At 36.1% G+C, this 14,045-nt stretch overlaps 1 long non-coding RNA gene across 1 annotated transcript; it reads right to left on the bottom strand.

Annotated features, from left to right (window-relative positions):
* Nucleotides 1-2,714: 2,714 nt before the first annotated feature.
* On the bottom strand, nucleotides 2,715-14,042 carry LOC139802626 (uncharacterized). Its single transcript, XR_011728723.1, has 3 exons — nucleotides 14,022-14,042; nucleotides 3,028-6,051; nucleotides 2,715-2,860 (listed from the first exon to the last, which is right to left on the bottom strand). It is a non-coding gene; the product is annotated as an uncharacterized lncRNA (long non-coding RNA).
* Between the last annotated feature and the right edge of the window lie 3 nt (nucleotides 14,043-14,045).

Here is a 14,045-nt window from a genome sequence, read left to right as displayed (position 1 = left end):
CCTATTAACCTGTCTGTCCCTGGACAGCCTCTCATTGAAAGTAGGCTTCAAATATAAGTGATTTGGGTGACATTATTTGCAATATCTCATTTACTTATCTCATTTATTTCTTCAAACTGAATATTAATGTCTTTTCTTGTGCTCTTCATTTTTATGGCTAATACCCACTACCAAAAATGTCCTTTGAAAGACATGCTATGGCTTGATTTGGGGATGGCACTGTTATCCCTATACCATTCTAACTTCAAGAAAGAGATCTCTCTGAAAGTTAATTCCATCTTAGCTTTTTGATGTCTGCTAGCTTCTAGATAAATTGCTTTTTTTCAACAAATATTGAAGAAAGGTTTCTACTTCCTATAAATTGCTGCTTCCCTGTTTGTATTGCAGTTCAGGTAGATTTTGAAGCCTTGACTTCAGATTCCAAAGCTCCTTCACATTAAGTCCCTTGGAACTTCAGTCTTGTTGACTTCATTTATTAGTTTCTGTGATTTCTCAGCCTGCTCTTTTGGAATGAGAAAACTTAGTAACCACCCTGGTTTTGTTTATCCTTCCATTTAATTAAAAAGGTATCAATTCATGCTCATTTATTCCAGGGCTATTCTCTTTGACCAGCTAATAGCCCACCTTTCTGTCAGCTCCCTGGCCAGCCAGAGTGCAGGAATCTAATGAGTAATGCAGCCAACAGCAGGAAGCTTCCATCATTATTGGCAGCATTTGCTCCAGCCAAGATCTGCAAATGTAATGTCTCCTGTAATGACACACATCTTGGTAGAATTCCTCTCTCCATAACATTAACAATCTCTGCATCTATTGAAATCTGTCCATGGAAACTGGAGCAGAACAAAACACTGATTTAGCAAATGTTTTTTCACCATCTTCCCCACAGTCATTTTCTCATTCTTACCCCTGCTGTACTGTTTCTTCTAACACATGCTACACCCGTGGGCCACTGCCTCTTTTACTTTGTTTTACTTTGTTTGGAACCCTATTTTTTTAAAAACAAGTACTCTCAGTTTCTCTGTTCTCATCATGGTGGCTCCTATTATATCTATTATTCTTATTATTATTTCTATTCCTTCCCAAATTTTTTTTTAAACCAAGATCACTTGACATTTAAAAAAATAACGACCAAAACTAGAGTATCAACACATATTCTGAAACTTCAATCAGTGGAATTCATTCAGCTGAGGTCTGGCTGCATCTGTAACACACAGCATAGCATTCACACAGCATTTTTGCTTAAATGTTTGCAGTATGAGTAAAAATATTGTCAAAAAAGGTTTAAATTGGAACCAAGATTCATAGGACTTGTACAAGCATCCTGTCATGATACAGAGCAAATGCTTCATGGAGTAAGGGATGGCTCTGCACACTGGACCACAACCTTTTCGGATGCTCCATAGATATATTGGATATAATTTCTTACATCTATGTATATATTCATGAGAAACCTGAAAATGTGTAATTTAAATGCAATTATTTCTGTTTTGTATGGGTCATTAACAAAAAGGAAAACCAATCCTCCAAACTGCCAAACCACTGCATGTGGCATTTAAGCCTCATTTTAACTGTAATATTAATTATCTTATATTCCAACCCCCATTTTCTACTTAAACTATTTTATTTTTTCCGAGTTTCTGCTTTGAAAAGTAAAAATCAACATCTTTATTCAGTCTGGTGTTCTGCTTTAATATGTAACAAAAGTAGAATAGGTCTTTGTTATTTCTCATCACTTTATTTGCATTTGTATTCAACAAAATTGTACTACTTTTCTGGCCTTTTATTTGATTGAACAATACTTTAATTTTTCCTTCTAATTAAAAGTCTCAAGCTTAATTTTACACATAGATGGCCTATGTGTAATAAGGAAGTTATTTTGATGATGTTACATAAAACACATTAGTAGGGTGCCATATATTACCACAATCTATTTTACATTTCCTTTCTGCAGGAGTTTTGAATCTAAGAGAGGAACTGACAAAATATCAAAAGAACATTTTGCTAAGAACTATTTACTGGCATTTTGCTTCAGTTCTTTACCACGATTTTTATATCTTGGACCTCAATCCTGGTTCCAGGATAGATTACTGTATGTCTAAGATAAACTGTTTCCACCAAGAGATTTTCCTATATGTATCACGGTTTAAAATATGTTTCAGCCTATTTTATCCTCTTGTATTTTAACATTGAGCCAAAGGTTTACTTCATGCAATTGATCTATAAATATCTTAGAATGAAAGTCAATGCAACTGGAATCAATTTCAGATTTTATTTTCAACAAATTTGTTAAAAGCCCACCCTACACAACCTCTTTAACTATAAATGTTTCCCATGTTCTTAATTCTGGCTGCTTTTTAACCAGAAATCTGGCCTTTTTGAAAAAAAATATAAAAAATAAAAAAAATTGGCAGCAGAACCTGAGAGCAAAACTTTCTTCATTACTTCTTCTACAAAACCACATCTATTCTGAAACAGGCTAAAGGACTGTGTGCAGAACATCAAAGGGGCATTCCTGAGAAGCTGAAGCAAACCATCAAGAACTGACTCTTCAGGGTGCTCATTATGGCAGGCTAAGAGCTGTTGTGGAGAAGAATTTTTAACAAATATAATGTAAGAATTGTTGTTGAAGCCTTGAAAGACAGACCTGGAAACCACAGGAAAGGAGTTATCCTTTTAATGAGCTTTGGTCAAAATGGGTAAGTACTTACTTGGGATTATGACTGCAGAGAGACACTGGGGAGCTGGACTTGACATTGATTCCTCAGCTTCTTTTCAACTTGAAATGAATTCTCAAACACTCACTGAGATCCAGTTCCCATCCAATGGCAAGCATGTCATTGCAATTAATTCATTCTCATGGCTGCTTCCAACAAACAAACAAACAAATTACTTTTAAAAAATCAAACACAGCCCTTTTAAGCAGCACTCCAGACCAGCTGGCTGTTAATTTACTGTATCAGAAAGATGTATTCAACACTTCACAAAACTGAAAACCTATCTGCTATATCAAAGCCATTTCATTATTACCCTTTAACTTGAAGGAAATGTCATCGAACAGGACCACAGCAGGAATTTTCATGAATGTTTCCAAGTTCTGAATTGTGAAATTTACTTAATTCCAGTCTAGAGCACATAAAAAATAAAGAAATTAATTTTTAAAACACACGAAGAGCAGCAGATGAAGAGAAATAGAATTTAATAACTCACAAGGCAGTTATCTCCAACTAGGTTAACTTCAGCATATTTATCAACAGCAAAATCCATTACAGACATCCAAATCATGTTTGAACTTAATAGGCAAACAGTAAACATACAAAATTCACTATACCTGGGCAAATTCATGGCAGTACGTGTCCAAAATCTATCTTATTATGCTGAAAGCACACATATTTACACAATGAAAAGGAAAATTTTTGAAAGCCAAGTATTTGTCACTACCAGAGAACTGTGTTTAAATGCTAAAAATACCACACTTCACAGAGCATTTTTCAATGAAATAACATGATGAAACTGATCATTTCAAAGTAGAATGCTATTTTGCCCTTCAGTCATGCAACATCAGTGTATTCTCTACTTCTCTTTAAATCTTTCAGAATTTCAGCACCTTAAGACCAGGGCTTTGCAGATGACTGCTGTCTCCACATCTTTTTACTGCAAAATATCACTGCTGCAAAGCAAAGCATAAACTGTTCCCACAGTCATTCCAAATATCATATGGAAAAATAAAGTCCATTTCACACATCTGATCCACTATCTGTATGCTGGGACTGTCCTTCCTGTTTTCAATCATTTTCTAGCTTCCAGCCTCCTTTTTCCTCTTTTAATTTAACAACTTTAGCAGTGTTCCAACTCAGACATTTACAGTAATCCAATCCTGATTTAAAATTATTAAAAAAAAATATTTACATTTCTGTGACAGAAAAAAAGTGATACAAGAGTTGCAGCAAATTTGAGAAAACTACATCATTGATACATTGGATTTTACAAGCTTCAATGCCTCCAGCATTCTGAAACTTGCTTGTGTAGAGGCTCTGTGAAAACAAAATGAAGTACGGTTACTTTCATAGAACATTGATAATAGAAAACAAGTTTAAAACCACAAACCTGTGCTGGAAGCAAAAAAAGCTGATGTGGATTATCTTTGACTTCTCTTTCACTTCATTGACAACACATGATAACATATGGTTTGGACAGGGAAATAAAAGGAATTAACAAAATGGTAACTGAAGATATGTTCCAACTTCAGATCCCAATTATAGCTCACATTGCCCAAAGCTACAAAATGTGAAAACATCTCACACAAATGAAGAAGAGAAATCTAATGAAAAAGACAACGTGACATGAGGAAACCTGAGTAGAAGCAGCTAATTAAACCTATACAATTGTAATGCAGAACAACTATTAAGAGAGACAGAAGTTGGTGATGAGCTTGTAGCTCTCTCATGGTGAAAGAAGATTTAAAATTAAACAACCTGCAGAACACAAGATATATATGCATTTCTTCCTTCCAAAGTATTTCTCTATTTGTTGAAACAAAAGATTGAACAGTATAGAAGTCTCAGTAATTCATTGCTCACTGAACTCACTGAGCTTTAAAAACCATCATGGATTATACTTCCCCTCCCCAGATGACAACATGTATTTACATTTAGATTTAACTCCTAAAATATCATTAAGTCTTCTGTAAATCTTCTTTTCTTCTAACACTGATTTCTTTCAAGAGGGATTTAGAGTTCACACAGAAAAATACTAAGACAAGTCCTGGAATATCTCAAAACATTTTACATATACATATATGTATATGTACATAAAACAATATTCTACAGTATACAGGTAATTTAAAGGACCATTTTTGCAAAATCCTATACCTCAGTGTAATTAAAATACAGTAAATCTTTCAGAGATACTTTCTTATGGGCCATTTAAGCACATCACTGGCTTCTTTTATTTTGAGGAACACAACATTTCTAACATCAGGCTCTAACACTGGCAATTTGTGTATCTGACAGTCATTACCCTACTGAAATAAATACCTGGTCTCACTTCACTGCAAGAAATAGAACTCATTCCAGAAAAAGAACTTTAAAATCCTTTTTAAGAGAACACCAGTCCCAATATGTGTGTTCACACAGCACGTTGATAATATTAAATATGCAGGACAATACAGAATTTACAGTTTTAAAAAAGATACTTAAAAACTGTCCTGTTTTAAAAGCTTTGTGCAGAGACAGCTTTACTAATGAAAAACTATTTTTCCACAATATCAGAGAGATTCTTACAATGAGACTGAGTTGCTCCTCCTAATCTGAATTGTTAGATGCTATTTTTGTAAGAACAGATGCCTCAGTTGTTTACCACTGATCACTTTCTCTGACCTAGATTACTTACTACTTTGCAACTGATCATGGTTACTACAGATTTTGTAAAGTATTTTTAAGTCTCTGAAAATCTCAAAATAAAGGTAAACATTCAGATAAGAAGAATAACACTGACAATCAAAACCACCCAAATGAAACTTGAGCAGAAAAGGGCACAGTACAGAAAGAGACATCCCCTTCATTTTTCTTTCATCCATTGCTTTTAACAACCAATTCCTTTGTCTGACTTTGCAACTCTGTGCAGTGGCATCTGTAATGAGAAAAATCATAGAGCTCAAAGGGACTTTCAAAGGTCACCTTGTCCCTTCCCAGTAGATCAATTCTATATATGTTACAGGTGTTTCTCTTTTTCCTAAAAACTCCCAGAAATGGTCAGCAAACTCTATCAATGCTTCAGCATCTTTCCCACTAACAAACCTTTTTTCATACCAAATCTGAAACCTATTTATTGCACTTAAATCCCATTATTATTTATCTATGCAGGATAAACATGGGAAACAGCTTATTTTTGTCTTCTGAGAAAAAAAAAATCCAACTTTAATTTTTTTTCCATTTGAAGACACTTACACCACATTCCTGCTTCATCTTATCCTCTTTAGCCTGAATAATCACAGCTCCTTTAATCTTTCCTTCTGGTGTGTCTCCTTCCATTCTTCCTTGTATTATAACAAATCTGAAAAAAAAGATGAAAATTATCTTTCATTAGCCTCTGCTGGAGAGCAGTTGTGAACTCCCAGGTAAAACAGAGAGATGGACACGGGAAAAAGTCCAGCACAGGGCTTGAGAAAGGAACTGGAACATCACACAGGGATGGAGCCAGAGCTGATGGAGTCAGATCCTTCCTCCTCCATAAGTGGACATGGCCCTGAACAACATGCTACAGCTAAATGCTTTTTGAGCAGGGTAGTTGGAATGGATGATCTCCAGAGGCCTTCCTTTGATAGGGAGCCTGGCATGAAGGACCTCTACAGATAATCCCAATCTTAGTGATTTTATGGGTCACTTTTTATTTTGAACCATTTGCACTGAAACCAAGACACATTTCATACTTATTTAAGACACATTGGTTCATGCTACACCTCACCAGGGCCATTATATTTGAACGTAGCATACTAGTTTTGTTTCAAAGTTTGTATTTTTTTTTAAAGACATCATGCATATTTCCTTAAAATTTCTCTTACTATACTCACTTATTCTCAATTAAATGAGCAAAAATCGTAATTTCAGGTCTTTTTATTTTACTCTTCAAGGTACAATGCATCATTTAAAAAGGAAATCTAGTTCTAAAAGTTGCTACTAAGGACCATAAAGCATAGAAATAATATGTAGTTCCTTTGCAAGGTTTTTATCTTAACAGCATTACTAACTGTGACATTTATCCTGCTTAACCTCACCAAATGTACCCTAGGGAAATGTCAACAGAGTCTTATGCTTTTAATACAAATGAATTATCAAAGAGTTTGAATAATGTAATCATCTTAATGTATTCAGTTTTTATAATGAACATCTGTTATGGGGATACAGAAGCAAAGTGACTGGTTAATGTAACAATGAAATAAACAATTAAATGTAAAAATTAATGAAACTAATTTTACAGTTTTAACCATTTGAGTAACAATGTGAAATAACTGCCACTGAAATATTCCTTACATCCCTTATTTCTGTTGGATACAATATTTCTCTGATGGAATTAATATATGCTTTCTAGATGCCTGTTATGGGTATAATCCTGTTTACAAAGACAGCTTGCTCCCTAGATAGAAATCTTCTCCTTTGAGTGATGCACATTTGTGTTCTTAAAGTTCCTGCCAAATCTCTTACTTTACATGCCTTTGCCAATAATCCTTTTGCAGTGTATTTTCTGTCAACTCCATTTATTAAGAGGCTTGTTTTCAAACATCCTGCTAGCATACATTACAGTAATTCGACTCTCATGAGAATTCATTCTCTAATTATCAAGATGGGCTATCAAATGCCTCTGCTATTTACTGCTATTATATTTTATTCTGGCATTATACTTTATGACTTGCATAAAAATTTGGGAACATTTACTTGAATGATACACAATTTTTCTGCCTATTCTCTTTTGAGATGCATTATATGAGCAATTCCCAGGAATCATGAATATTTTTTTAAGGAAATCCTGCCATCACTTATGATTCAGAAAATAAATATCCTCGGCTTCACCCGAGCTCCTAAACAACATTTCACTCAATCTCCATGCTCTTAACCTTGTTCATACACTGTAACCAGTTTGTTGTTTTGCTCCTGGAACACAGAAATTTGAATATACTTTAGGCACATTTGTCAGCTTGTCGTCACACAGCCATATAGAAAGGACATTTTAAGTCCTGAGTATGCAAATCTGGTATATTGAAATTATACTCAATATAATCAGACATCCCTTGCCAGGTTGATCCAAGGCTTGATCCATCTGCTTTTCTCTGATGCCGTGTGCTTGACAGCCACTATTTGCTATCCACATTTTGTGAGAGTGCTAGTGCTAGCTGCATTCAGAGCAATGTCACAATGAAAAGCAATTTTTTTCACATGATTAAAGGGCTTATTTATTCTTATATCAACCACAAGAATCACAGTAACAGACAGAAGTTATTCCTTTGACCACAACCACGACTTAACCGAAGTTTACAGACCTTTGTACTGCTATTGTAACAATTAGCTTTTGGGTTTCCCACCAAAATCCACCTCCTCAGTGTGAATGGCTGTGTTTGCTGTGTCACACCTCTTTTACTGTGAGGGTGACAAAGCACTGGCACAGCCTGCCCAGGGAGGCTGTGGAGTCCCCTTCTCTGGTAATACTAAAAACCTGCCTGGATGCAGTCCTGTGTAATGTGCTCTGTTTTAATGGGAGAGTTGGATTAGATGATCTCCAGAGGTCCCTTCTAACTCTGACAATTCTGTGATTCTGTCTGGTGGGGTTCCACACCTCCTAGTGCCATTCACAGCTCCTGGTGCATTGGTTAGGAAAAAACCCAGATTGCCAGATCTGAATTTTGCAGGAAAACAAGTCTGTCCTCTTGAGGCTAACACGCTAAGTTCAGACCTTCAAGGGCTTCTCTCTGCCTCCTGTCAGGATTCAGTCAGCACAAGAATAATTGCCCATCTTTTTATTTAGTAAGAACAAGTACGCTAATATACCTTAAAAATCTGGAGATGATAATGGTGTTCTCTCTTTCTGTATACAAGTGTTGAAGTCAAAATATGTAAGATCATAGAATCAAGAGAATGGCTTTGGTTGGAAAAGACATTTAATGCCATCAAATCCAAGTGTTAACACAGGACACTGCCAATTCCACCACTAAACCAGGTCCCCCAGCACAACATCCACACAGCTTTTAAACACCTCCAGGAGTGGTAACTCTACCACTTCCTTGGGCAGCCTGAGCCAGGGCCTGACAGCCCTCTTAGTAAAGAAATTTTTCCTAATATCCCCTGGCACAACTTGGTGCCATTTCCTCTCATCCTATCACTGGTTACTTGGGAAAAGAAAGCCACCCCCACCCTGCTCCAGCCTCCTCTCAGGTAGTTGTAGAGTGACAAGGTCACCTCTCAGCCTCCTTTTCTCCAGGCTGAACACCTCCAGAGTTCCTTCAGCTTCAACTCCTGAGACTTATGCTTAGACCCTACAGCAGCTTCATTGCCCTTCTCTGGACATGCTCCAGCCTCCCAATATCCCCCTTGTAGTGAGGAGCTTAAAACTGAACACAGTATTTGAGGTGCAGCCTCACCAGTGCCAAGTACAAAGATACAGCAGGCACATTCACATCTGATTTAAGTTGACATTTGTAGCTGTTCTACAGAGTACTTTATGCCATCCTAAAAATCTTCTGTTGAAGGTATGACACAAAAAAGTCAATATCTCAGAAATCACAATTAGGCAGAGTATGGTAATTATTTCAGAAGCTCAGTGGGGAAGCCCTTGGAAGTGAGGACTCCTGGCTCTACTGGTTGCTCACCCTTCAATAGCCAAGGGACCAACTCTGTCTCATGTGTGACAACTCTGAAACCCGGGCACAAGGGCAACTTTTCTCACAGTGAAAATCAGTCATTTCAGTCAGGAGCTAATGTAGAAGCTGCTCCTGTCAAAATCACAAGAACATATGCATAATTTTCATTCTTGCATTCACACTATTAATTATTATTCACATTACTGAAAGCATATAGAGCAGCCACAGATGCCTGTGACTCTAAACATAACTTATTCAGTTTACTGTCTGTTGAATTTGATTGCTTAGTTGAGGATGCCCTCATCTGTCTGGCTGATTATGGTTTCCTTTTCATTTCATTGTTTGGTTATCACAATCAACCCTGAATTATACTGCACTCTGTGCTCCTTTATGTATCCCACTATTCAGTTTCAATGCTTCTCACACCACCACATCCCCTACACCCTTTCAGCCTCACCAGCTTCCCTAGAAGAAAATAACACCCTGCTTTTCTCAGGATGTTTTACACCATTTTCTGCATGCAGTATTTTTTTCCCCCTATACCAAGATTATGCTGAATTCTTCTAGGAATGGTGACACTGTGTTCATCCAGAGCTCTGTATCTATTTCCTGGGATCCAGGGGACAAAGGACTGGAGATGTCAGGTATAGCCTGAGCATATACCAGCCTGAGCTGGTCTTTCTTTTTGGGTAGCAGGGACCTGGAATGTCAGGAGATGTCACCTAGGGCAAGATGTGAAATAGACTAAGCTGTCACATGGTAGTACCAATCTTGTGAATGAAAAGAGACCAAAATTTAGATAAATCTTCCTGGAATACTTGGAAGCATAAGCTGATTGTTGTCTCTTCTAATTCAGGCAGAAATTGGAAGGATTACATATGCTTCTTGACAGAAAATGCCTATATCTGCCCCTGTTACACTTTAAATGCCTTTTGTGAACTAAGCCTTGTTCTTTTAAAATTAATTATCTTTAATTACCAGGTTCACTCTTCTGTCCTCTGAAAATTGTCACTTCATTTACTTTGTTCTAATATTTGCTTACCTTCCCAGTTAAACATGACTTTTCATAAAGAAATTCTCAGTTGTACAGCAGGCTATTTCTAGCTAATTTCCTTAATACCCAAAGGATGCACATAATCTGGACCCTGCAAAATGAGTGTTAATTTTTTTCCCCTGTATATTCCCTCCTTTGATCTTAGTTTTACAAGGTCAGTTCTAAGCATAACTTCATAACTACTCAGATACCTCCTTTAATTTCATTTTCTGTCTCCAGCTTTACCACTCAGAGGTAAATGATAACCCAGCTTTTTTTCCAAACATTATTTCCTACTTCCTGAAGATTTCCTTGCTATGCTCCCTGGAATTTCATTTGCCATGCCAGAAACCAAGATTCCTTTGACAGAAAACCACCTCTCCAAATCTCACCCTCACATAGTTTCTTGATTTTACTAATTTTTATTAATATTCCACCTATGTGAACCAGCACATTAGATTTCAGCAATACACAGAAGGTTTGCTTCTGCTGTCTACTGTTTCCTTGTTCCTTCTCTCCCCATAAATCCATTTTAATACATTATCCCAGAGTGTCTGTTTCCCTTCTAATCAAATTCTTCCTCAGATAATCCATTTCTGAGTAAACTGAAATCAACTGGCACATCTCAGCTCAGGTGCCACTTGAAGTCTGCTCCCTCTCACCATCACCTCTGCCCCAAAACAGGTCATAGAGGCATAATGGTTCATGCAGCCCATGAAAGAGATTGCTATTGAGCAAGGATTTGTTGCTGAAAGTGACAACCAGGTAACACTGATCAGTCCTGTGTGTCTTTTCAGTGAGTGCTTTAAAGCAGAGGGGAAATGATCTTCAAGATTTTGACAATGACAAGTATATCCATTAAAGATTAATGAAATTATTTTAAGGCTTGAAAATTAAAAAGAATTTAATATTTTAGGTTACATTAAAAATAATAACTTGGTGGTAATATTGGGTATAATGGATTATAAGATATATATTGAATAATGGCAGAAAATCCAAGAAGTCCTTCTGCAATTATGAGTCTCTAACTTTAATTGACATTCAAATCTTGCTTAAACATTGGCCTATTGAACTGTAAGTCTTTCTATTTAATTGAGTTTAATGCTCAAATAGAAAAGATATTTTAATTTTAGATGTGGCCACTGAAAAAACTAAGTTAAAGGGATACTACCTGACATCTCAAGGAAAAAACTCTGTTTTTTTTAAGTCAGTAACATTTATTTTACTGGGCCTAGTCTTTTTGAGGACCTATTTTGTTTTGATTGTCTCTCTTATTTTGCATATTTTTTACGTTGGGATTTTTTTTTCCTTCACTTTCTTGAAAGTAGAGTTGTAGTTAGTATCCTAAATCATGTAAGAAGTTGATGTGTTTTCTCAAAAATGTTATGAAGCACATAATTTGCTTGAGTGCTGCCAAGGCTGAGAAAGGAGGGAAAGTCTGAGTTCAGACTTTTTAACCTTCTCCCAAAGCAGAGCCAATAATGAATATGAAGCAGGGGAAACAGCTTTCTCTTCACCTAGTTTGCTTTATGAGGCTATACTTTTACTTACAGATTCATTCACATTTCATCCCCTGGTGTTTTTAAGAAGTCTTTCCTACAAAAATATTCAGCAGTTTCCAAATGACTCAGTTTAACACAAAGACACACTCTGTATTCTATATACACTCTTCCTCCCAAATAAGCTTAGAAAACCAGACATATTCATACTTTGTAAATATGCAGAGCATCACAGAATGCATGAATCAGTGGCCAATAAATTGTTTGGAAAGTGTTCTTTGGAGCACTTGTTACAGTGTTGGAAAAAAGAAGATAAAATATTCAACAAAACCCTATTGTATGAAAGCTCTATGAACTTTTAAATGATTTAGACCAACAAAACTTTTAACAATGTACATATTCTGCTCTTTCACAGAAAGCTGGATGGCATTCCAAGTCCTCCTCTTTTTTTTTCTCTTTATATTTCCCTGAGATACTTGTGAAACAGTATAGAAATTGTTCTTAGAACTGAAATTACTCTGTTCCTCACTTACATCTTATTCCGTCCCCATCCCTGGTATACCTCACAATCCTGTTACTCACAGCAGCAGTTCTGGAATAGCAGCAGAATCACAGGCTCTGCTTGGTCAAGCAAGCTCTTGTTTGGTTTTTTTCCTTTCTCCAGAGACTTATTTTAAAAAAATTCCACAGCACATTTGCTCACAAGTGGATAATTCTACTCAGTTACACTCTTTGTACCAGTTTGTACTGTACACCAGTTTGTGCCCTGACCTCTCATGCACTTCTCTTACAACTGGAAAGGTTAAAACAGAGATTAGCCTTTGTGTTCTGTTGGTTTTTTTTTCCCCCTTTTCTTTTCAAATGGGAATCTGTCCAAAAGAACTGACATGATTTTAGATTTGGCACTTCAGAGATTTTTATCTGACTTTTAGGAAATTCAGACACTTAACTCTTTAGGGATTCTCTTTTAGTGAGAAAATTTACTAAAACCTGGTGGAGAGAGCAGCCCAGCTCCCCAAGAAAACTGGAAATTGTTGCAAAATATTATTGTATTTTTGTGCACACAGTGCCTAAACAGATGTCAATCCACCAGAAAAACCCCACACCACTTTATATACAGCAACCCTGTGAATACAAGTAGCCCATAAGGATCAAGTCAAGCCCTTCATACCAACACCAATTCTACAAAAATAATTAGTAAGAGCTTCTATGAAAGAATTGATTTATGATACAGAAAAAAACCCACCAATCTCCCAGGCATTACAAAGCTTACTGTATGGAAGAGAAAAACTGAACACTTTGCAGAGCAGTCTCAAACCCAACTATTTTCTGACTATCAAAAAAATAAGGCAAAAATAATTAGAGAATATATAATTAATACTTTCCATTCTCAATACCATATGTTCTTTTCTTTTAAAAGCCTAAAATTTGTGAGTAAAGAAAAAAAAAGTTTTCTCCTTTGCTGATAAACAGATAATTAGAACCAAACTAGGCTTGAAATTAGATTATATACTTTTACAAGAGGCTCTGTACCTAAAGAATTATAAACTAATTGCAGGGGAAAAAAAGGTAGGCTTGAATTTATTGAAGCACAGGATGAGGCAAACTTTCAGAGACTAAGCTTGAAATGAGAGCCTTTTGTAGTACAAACACACGATGAGACAGTCTTTCATAGCATTTCAAGCTTTTCCATACTGCATTGTCATTGCAGCCAAAGAAGCTGTCATATATGATAATTTTCACTGTTTTGAGTAAGAACCTCAAACAGATCAAAAGCAACTTTCAAGTTGCTTTGCGGTTTGTAAATATATTTAGAAATTACTTTGTATCATAAACAATAGCTCTCTTAAGGACTTCAAAACGAAAGCTGTTAGTTATGTTACCTAAGGAAAGTAATGTTATTTACTGAGAATAGTTCCCAACACTTGGAGTGGAGAGAAACGTTCACCTAAACAGCAAAATACAGGAATGACTTTGTAAAGCATACATGTACACCTGTATTGATTACAGTTCCTGCTGAATTTTCAATTTCAATTTCATTGCTTTTAGTTCTCTTAATATACTGGAAACACCACTGAATTGTCTCAGCCCGGGGAAGATGTGACTGTTAAATATTGGAAAATATGTATTAGACTGCATGAACCTTATAATTTCCTCTGCTGGAGAA

This window comes from Heliangelus exortis, chromosome 14, assembly GCF_036169615.1.
Source record: "Heliangelus exortis chromosome 14, bHelExo1.hap1, whole genome shotgun sequence".
NCBI classification, from domain to species: Eukaryota; Metazoa; Chordata; class Aves; order Apodiformes; family Trochilidae; genus Heliangelus; species Heliangelus exortis.
The sequence above is the reverse complement of the archived record's forward strand: the minus strand, read 5'-3'. Positions and strand labels throughout refer to the sequence as shown.